At 37.1% G+C, this 9,657-nt stretch overlaps 1 non-coding gene and 1 pseudogene across 1 annotated transcript; both read left to right on the top strand.

The window, feature by feature from the left end:
- The first annotated feature begins 379 nt into the window (after window positions 1–379).
- Window positions 380–486, top strand: LOC127109930 (small nucleolar RNA R71). Its single transcript, XR_007797174.1, has one exon. It is a non-coding gene; the product is annotated as a small nucleolar RNA R71 (small nucleolar RNA).
- A 7,960-nt stretch (window positions 487–8,446) lies between these two features.
- Window positions 8,447–9,376, top strand: LOC127103643 (uncharacterized; annotated as a pseudogene).
- The last annotated feature ends 281 nt before the right edge of the window (window positions 9,377–9,657 follow it).

The raw sequence follows: 9,657 nt of genomic DNA, 5'->3' as shown, positions 1-9,657 counted from the left end.
TGTTTGGATTCCTGTTAAGAGTTGACAATCCGTAGGAGTGTGACCTTGGATTCCACAGACTTCTCAATTCTGAGTTATAGCAACCACGGCGGTTGGAGGTGATACATTTAAACTTTCAATCTTCTGGACCAGAGCATCCACTTTTGCATTAACATGATCAAGGTTACTTATCTCGTACATGCCAGTTTTCGTTTGAGGTTTTTCCACCATTGTTCGTTCGGTTCCCCACTGGTAGTGGTTTTGAGCCATGCTCTCGATAAGCTGGTAAGCATCAGCATAAGGTTTGTTCATTAGCGCACCACCTGCAACGGCGTCTATTGTTAACCTTGTGTTGTATAAGAGACCATTATAGAATGTGTGAATTACTAACAAGTCTTCTAAACCATGGTGTGGACAAAGTCTCATCATATCTTTGTATCTTTCCCATGCTTCGAAAAGAGACTCGTTATCTTTCTGTTTAAATCCATTTATCTGGGCTCTTAACATAGCTGTTTTGCTTGGCGGAAAATATCGGGCAAGAAAAACTTTCTTCAACTCGTTCCATGTGGTGACAGAGTTGGAAGGGAGAGACTGAAGCCATCTTCTAGCGCTATCTCTTAATGAGAAAGGAAAAAGACGAAGTCGAATTGCCTCTGAAGTGACACCATTAGCTTTAACAGTATCAGCGTATTGGACAAATACGGATAAATGAAGGTTTGGATCCTCGGTAGGATTTCCAGAGAATTGGTTCTGTTGTACTGCCTGCAACAACGAAGGTTTAAGTTCGAAGTTGTTTGCTTCGATTGCGGGTGGAGCAATACTTGAATGCGGCTCATCTTGTGATGGAGCGGCGTAATCTCTAAGAGCACGAGCTGGTTCTGCCATCTCGGGTATCGAAGGAAAAATGTTTTTGAAATCAGGAAGTTCGACAGGAGGGAGATTGTTTGCAGCACGATATTCCCGAATTCGTCGTAAGACTCGGAGATATAGTTCGATATCGTTGATTCGTAAATAAAGCGGTTCGCCTTGTGAGCGAGTGTGTGGCATACAAATTGATGATAGAAAGAAAAGAAAAAGAAACCTTAGTCTCTACAGCGTAACAGGAGAGTTACGATATCGATTAAATAAAAGTCCCCGACAACGGCGCCAAAAACTTGATCGCTCGACTTTATGAGTCGAATTAGGGTACAAACTGCAAGTGCACAGTTCTATCGCGTAGTTTTAAAAGATATCGATCCCACAGGGACTTATGAATCGATATACCGTTATCTAAGGTTACTTCATAAAGCTAAGGTGGATAATGTTTGATTGTTTGGGGAAAAGCTAAAAACTAAACTAAGATCTAGATTAAATATTAATAAAGCGGATATCGGTATGCAGTTCGTCGTAATTAAGGAATCAATTCTTTGTCGGTCCCTTGGTTTTAAAACAAATCTTTTCAGTTGACTTTATTGATTAAAAGTTTTATCTCAAACTCTCGCTCTGTTGAATAAACCATGATTTTATATTAACGTAGCTGTCACTTATAATTAAGTCAAAAACCATTTTTTGAAAGCAATAAAGTCCGTAGAAACTCTTTTTAAGAAAACACTAACCGTTTAAACACCCTTATCTCAAACTCTCGCTCTGTTGATTTAGGTTATATAATTAAATTCGAATGCTTAACTCTCGTCCTCACATTCAATCTTTAAAAATACTTTTTGGAAAAGATTAGAATTTAATTAACTCTAAAAATTGCTCTCGCCCTGATCTAGAATTAATGTCCAATTTACACTGTCTAGTTAAAACCTCAAACTTTCGCTCTATTGATTTTAACCTCTTTATGTCCTTTACTCTCGTACAAAAACCTTGTTATTAAACCTGTAAATTGAGACCGTAAAAAGAGTGATTTTTATTTTAAACTTAATTAAACCGACTTAGTTTTAATTCCTTATTCCGCTTATTTTACATACCGATATCTAAGCGAATTAGCCAGACATGCTAAACAAACTTAAATAACTATCATGCATAAACAGACTCATCTCAAGCAAATAATATAAATAAATAATAAAACAAAGCATTAAACAATAATTAAAGAACCTGAATAATTTAAACAGTAGTCTTGAACACTCCACCACAAGCCGGTAGGATTTGTTCTTGAATTCTTCAATTAACCAACAAATTAAAACGAAGGAATAAAAAAAAACTAGATTCTAACGTAAGGTTAGATCCGGTAAAAAGGTACACAATAGTTTCCGGTGTAGAAACTATTATGTGAAAATTAATTAAGTGCTAGAGAGGAAAATAGAGTTGCAAGAGAAAACAATAAAAATTGCAAAAGTGGTATGTAAAAGGTATGCTTAAACTGCTGAAGAAAAGAAAATTGGAAACTGCCGAAATCTGGAAAAAGCGTGGAACCTCTGTAGGGTTTGCAAAGTTGCTATTTATATTGATGCTTTCCGTAACGGTTTTCAAAGCAGTCCGCGTCAAGGGGTCTTCACGTAACGGATGCATAGCCGTGGAAATAGGATTCAGCGTGTATATAGGACTCAACGTCTCTGAAGGCAGAAATGTAGGGGGATGGTGTGACGTCCGTCACACCATGTGTGACGCTCGTCACATAAGTGTATGCAGCGTGACGTTCGTCACAACATCTGTGGCGCTCGTCACAGGCACAACGCCTGTGTCTTCTTTGGGCTGGGCTGGGCTTGTCTTTTGCTATTTGTTTCTTTTCATTCCTTTTTGCACCTCCTTTTCTTCCTTTTTTACTTGTGCTTCAAATAAGACACCTGAGACAAATAGAAAGGAAATACCGCGTAATATCTAATAAAATGCAGTAAATTGAAATAAATAATAATATAATTTAATTGAATTAAGTCCTAAAATATGATATAATTTCACGTTATCACGTGTCCATACCCTTCACAACCATGACACTGGATTCCCTTGCCTTGGTTGAACTTTTCTTCAGAAGTTGATCTTTTCCTGATGTCAGACTGGATGTTCTTGACATTAGGTCTCCCTCTTTGATCAATCTTCTTCACGAACTTGTTGAACTGTCTCCCAAGCATGGCTAAAGCTTCTGATATACTTTCATCACCTTCAGTATATCCTGCTTCTGACTCCTCTTCAGCATTAGATACAAAAGCTATGCTTTTGTTCTTCTTTTCAGCATTCTCACACAAGCCCATTTCAAAGGTTTGGAGAGAATCAATGAGCTCATCCACCTTCATATTGCAGATGTCCTGCGCCTCCTCTATGGCTGTGACCTTCATAGCAAATCTCTTAGGCAAGGACCTGAGAATCTTTCTTACAAGTTTCTCTTCAGCCATTTTCTCACCTAGTCCACCAGAGGTGTTTGCAATTTCAAGAATATTCATGTGAAAGTCATGAATAGTCTCATCCTCTTTCATCCTCAGATTTTCAAACTTGGTGGTCAGCATCTGAAGTTTGGACATCTTCACCTTGGAAATACCTTCATGAGTTACCTTGAGGGTATCCCAAACTTCATTAGCTAGTTCACAGTGGTGCACCAGCCTGAAGATGTTCTTACTGATTCCATTGAACAATGCATTCAAGGCCTTGGAGTTTCCAAGAGCTAATGCCTCTTGCTCCTTGTCCCACTCTTCTTCAGGAATCTGCACACTGAATCCATCTTCACCTGTCTTCGTTGGATGTTCCCATCCTTTGTTGACCGCTCTCCAGACTTTGCTATCTAGAGACCTTAAGAAGGCTATCATACGAGGCTTCCAGTCATCATAATTAGAGCCATCCAACATGGGTGGTCTATTTGAGTGTCCTATATCCTTGTCCATGGTACTAGAAAGTAACTTCCCTAGATCTCACCCAGAAATTCACAGGCAGGGTGCCTGCTCTGATACCAATTGAAATTCTAGTTATCAGACTTTAGATGTCACATGGGTTGTTATGACATCCAATTCTGCACAGACAAGAATTATGCAGAACTTAACAGTAAGTGCAGTAAATAACACAAGTAATTGTTTACCCAGTTCAGTCCAACATGACCTACATCTGGGGGCTACCAAGCCAGGGAGGAAATCCACTATCAGTAGTATTAATTCAAAGCTAAACTCACCCGTTTACAACTCGTCACTTAATCCCTACCCAATGCAATTTCAATCTTACTCTAAGATCAGAGTTCCTACTCACTCCCCCTCAATCACCTCAGTGATTACTACCTTTAATCAATATTAAAGACAACTTTGAAGTCACACTTCAAACAACTCTTGATTGTGCTTAACAGCTTTAATCAAGATACACAGCACTCACGCTTAAAAGCTTTGAGCGACACAACACTTACAACTCAATGAACACCCTATACCAAAACAATCATCAATGTGATAATGGCTTGGCTTACAAGATATGTCTAATACAAGACTCACAAAAATACAGCAGTGAAGTATGATGGACACACTTAATCTTCACGCCTCAAAATCCCCAAAACTGAATGAAGGAACGACTTCCTTTTATATTGCAGTACCTGGGCTTTTGCACTTGTATTCTCCTGAATTTAAGGTCACGCGAGTTCCCATAAATTCAATATCTAGGTTACTAACAAATAGGCTATTTGTTAGGTTCATTAAATGTAGCTTGGTTGTTGATTTCCTGGTTTTTCTCTAAGCTGTTGAATCCCTGAAGAATAGCCTGAGAAAAAGCTGAAACAGAAAACTGAACAACCTACAATATAGCATATGCTGTCAGGAATGAATGTCACGACATTCAGCTTGACATCAAGGATCATATGCTGAGTCTGTTTTTCCAGAAAACAGACTGTACAATTTTGTTGACCTGTACATGACCAAAATGACCATACTACAGTAACAACTTACATTAATAAATGTCAAAGTATCCAATTTGACATTTACACATTTGGCCTTAAGTTAGTTCTGTTATCCTCTTGGAGAACAAACTAAGAAATATACTGAAGTGTAGCAGAACCCCACTCTGTCTATTATTCAGTATATACTGTCCATGATGAATGTCATAACATCCAGTTTGACATTCATACAGTAGGCCTTATGCCAGGTCTGGTTCTTCTTTGATAACCAGACTGCAAATGAATACTGAGCTCTAACAGAACACCAACTGTTCTATTTCTTCAGTAGCTGCTGACAGGGATGAATGTCACAGTCTCCAGTTTGACATTCAATAAATCCTGTATTAGCTAATCCTGCAGTAACTACTCAAGTGTGTCATGACATCAATCAAGACATCAGAGTACAGTTAGATATTCTAACCTACAATGCAGTCACACATACACACCATGTCATGACATCAGTCAAGACATTAGAATCCAGCTAGTGTTTTACCATATAATGCAGCCAATTAAACACCTACAATTTTAAAACTCTGATTTTGAAAAACTTTTGAAACAATTTTAAAGTGGGAAAAGTCGAATCAACCCCCTCCCCTTTCTAGATCATTCTACATCCATATTCAATGCAACAGATGAACCTTTTGGTTTTAAAAACTTTCAATTTCCTAGTCATATTTCAAATTGAAAAAGGCTTTGTTGGGTTTAAAAAAAGCCCATCATGCTTGATTCGTTAAATCAATCTTCTACTCGAACAAAATTTCTAAAAGAGGAGAAGTTAATACAATATTTAGATCAAATATATAAGGATGATATCATCTTTGGTGCTACTAATATAAGCATGACATGCTTCTTGTACAAAAATATGGGGATGATATCATCATTTGTGCTACTAATAAATCTTTGGGTAAAGATTTTTTTTATACTATGAAAAGTGAATTTGAATTGTCCATGATGGGTGACCTTCACTATTTCCTTAGTCTACAAATTTATCAAACAAAGGAAGAAATTTTCATAAATCAATAAAAATATTGCAAAGAGCTTTTCAAGAGATTCTAAATACATAATGCCAAAGGTATGTCAACTTCCATGAAAACTTCATGTTAACTCATCAAAAGTGAGGGAGGTAAGTCGGTAAATGAAATTAAATATTGATGTATAATCGACTCTTTCTCCTTTAACTTACTATTAATCCTCCTGATATCATATTTAGTATTTGCATGTGTGCTATCTTTCAAGCAAATCCCAAATAATCGCATCTCTTTTCTATTAAATGCATTACGAGCTACCTTAGTGGCACATACATAACACATGGGACTATATTCCCTTAAAGGGACATATTGCACTTTTGTTGGGTACTTTGAATCAAAATTAGTAGGATGTACTCTCGATTAAATATGACAACACATGGAACTTCACTCTTGAACTAAATCCATTAAGATTAGGGACTATTTTATTAAGGATCACATTTAAAAATATTGTTTGATTGAGTGTGTAGAAACATTTAATCAAGTTGCAGACACTTTTACTAAATTATTTTCTAAAAACAACTTTTTTTATAAGAACTGAATTAAGTGTTTTAAATCAATCATGCATCAAATTATTTTTTTGCATATTTAGTTATTTTTCTCTTTACTAATTTTTGTTCATTGATTGTGCTAACAATTTCATGCATATTTTCCTTGGGGATGATCCAATTTCTACATAGGCCTTACTCTTGCAAAAAGCCCAAAAAGTCAAATGTTGAGCATTTTTTCTCCATAATCGATTACTATCAAAGATATAATTGATTGTTGCTTCAAAATTCAAAAGAGCACACTCTATAATCGATTACACATGGTCTTATAATCGATTACAAGTCTAAAGCTTTCATTATCGATTATTTAAACTCCTATAATTGGTTACAATCTTATTTTTCATCATCATAATTGACTACACATTCCTCATAATCGATTACAAATAATTCTTTAAAAGAAACGTTGTTTTCATTTTTTATTTTTTTTTACATTTTTTTTCTCAGCTCATTACTACTCCCTTCATCTCATAAAAAGTGTCTCATTTGCACTTTTGGTTTGCCTCAAAATAATTATCCTTTTACAATATCAATGCAGCATTTATTATTATTTTTTTTCCATTATCATATCCATATTTATTAACTTTCACTTTATCCAACCACTTTTTTAACTACAATTAATAGGGGTATTCCAACCGTCAATGATATTAGTTTTATCATCAAAACAAACACATCCAATCATTTTCTTAAGAACTGTGAATTGTTCAAATAAAACATTTTTTATGAGACGGAGGGAGTACTACATTGAATCTCTCCTCATCTATAACATTCACACAAAAAAGAATTAGAACAAATTCCTCACCGTCTAGTTTCCAATCCGCCTATTTATTGAGTCCTACAAAATAGAGAGCCTTTGAAAAATATTTTAGGAATAGAACATTAATGAAAACAAATATGCTTGATGGCGGATTTTTCCCAAAAGAAGAAAGTTTGAGTTCTTAAAACTTATTAGATTTGGCAAATATGATTGCTTTTTTAAGCAACTAGGTAGAGAAGATCTATCCTCATATGGTCAAGGTTTTCTACACAAATTTGAAGTAAAAATGGCATTTAGTCATATGAGGTATGAGACATTCTCATTCTTGTATTTGTTGTTAGTTTTGGCAACTTTGTTGGATTACTCTCTTAAGTTTTATTTGGGAGTTTGGAGGGGGAAGAAAAGGAAGGACTTGAATGAAAAAAGGATTTAGTGAAAAGGATAAAATGATTTAGGTGGAGAGGGTTTTAGAATTTTACTTTTATTCATAAATTAAATCCACATAATTTGGAGAATTAAAAAATTGTATCGGATGAGGGGTTTTGATAAACTATTCGAATATACTCTATTTTGTTATAGTATTTCAAAAATTAAAAATACTATAATTATAAACATTCTTTTATTATTCTAAACAAAATCATTCTTTCAAAAAATATTAAATATTTTTCTATATTATTTTGAAAAATTCATTTTCAGAAGCTCTAACTTTTCCTCTCTTCCTAACTCGCAAACAGAGCCTTAAGGTAGTATCGCATCTATTGAAGGGTTTAATAATGTGTTTAATCTTGACTCAACAACTCAAATCCTTTTATATGATCTGAGTTTTAGAACCAAGGCTAAAATGGTTATTGAATATTTAACCCATGATAATCGTATATGATAGAATATAATATTTTGTTATAATTAGTCATAATTAATTTCCTATAATTATGTTGTATCATGATTAGATGGTTGACCAAATGTTACAAATTAATGTATATATATTCTACTCAGATCAATGAGAAGGACACGATTTCCATTATCTTACATGGTATCAATCTTAACCGATCTCTCTCTCTAAAAAAAAAGTAAAAGCAAACGCAAAAACACGTTTCTTCTTCTCCCTCAATACAGTCCGCCGCCGCATGCGTCTTCTCCCTCCTTGAAGTCTTTCTCCGCAACAGGACTACCATCCTCTGTACCACCGCCGCCAAACACGAGAACCACCATAATCTCTTGCCTTTCGCCTCTATTCGCGTCGTCGCCATCGCACACCACCGTGCACAAGGACCCACGCGATTACGGTCCCTACTGTTTGTGTATTTTCATTGTTCCACCTGCAGTCATGTCTGATTCAGACCATTCAGAACATAATGACGCCGATACCCACAAATCTGTCGATACTGGTGATTTTGGTCAGCCCAAGAACACCACGTTTCGAGGTTCCAAATCGGAGGTTCATCCCGCTCTTGCCGTCTCTAATAATAGGAACCACATTCCTATTATTCTTGAGATGGAAAAAGATCAATATGGTACGTGGGCCGAACTTTTCCGCATCCATGCTCGCTCACATCGAGTCTTGCATCACATCGTTCCATCTATCGGAAAAGAGCCACCAACCATTACCGACGCCAACCATGAACAATGGTCCACTCTTGATTGCACCATTCTTTAGTGGATTTATTCCACTATTTCTACCAATTTGCTGACCACTATTCTGGAACTCAACTCCACTGCAATGGAAGCATTGAATCGCTTGGAAGATATTTTTCAGGACAACCAAAATACTCGAGCTATCATTCTTGAGAAAGAGTTTTCTAACACTCGTATGGAGGATTTTCCCAATGTCTCTGCTTACTGTCAGCGTCTTAAGATGCTTTCTGATCAGTTGAGAAATGTAGACTCCCCTATCAACAATCATCCTATGGTCCTTCAACTAATCTCTGGTCTCCCAAAAGCTTACCACAGTGTTACTACTTTGATTTGCTAGAGCAAACCTCTTTCGGCATTCTATCAGGCTCGTTCCATGCTCACTTTGGAAGAAGCCGGCATGGCTAAGATGGAAAACACAGGCCCTCATGCTGCTATGCACACCACTCAGATGAAACCTACTAAAGACACCTCTCAGCGTGGCAACAGCCGCCCCGACAACCGTTCTCGCTCCCGGGGAAACCAGGGTCGCGGAGGGGGACGTGGTAACCGTAGTGCACCTCAGTCTGGAGCTCCCAGCGCTCCCTCACCTTGGTCTGCTCCTCCTTGGCAACAGCAACAGTAGTACCCAACTTAGCAACCACGGGGTTGGACTCCACCACCATGGACTATGCCACCGTGTCTGTATCCCATCTCTCAGTGGACACGCCCTGCCGGTCCTCCTAAGCAGCCAAGCATTCTAGGACAACGTCCTCAGGTGTATGCAACCTCTACCTTATCTCAGATACCGAAAGACATTGAGACTGCAATGCACACCATGTCACTCCACACTCCTGACAATTAGTGGTACATGAACACGGGCGCAACATCTCACACAGACGCATCACAAGGTAATCTCTCGTCTTA

Source organism: Lathyrus oleraceus, chromosome 7 (genome assembly GCF_024323335.1).
Source record: "Lathyrus oleraceus cultivar Zhongwan6 chromosome 7, CAAS_Psat_ZW6_1.0, whole genome shotgun sequence".
Classification (NCBI taxonomy): Eukaryota; Viridiplantae; Streptophyta; class Magnoliopsida; order Fabales; family Fabaceae; genus Lathyrus; species Lathyrus oleraceus.
This window is presented reverse-complemented; position numbering and strand designations above follow the sequence as displayed.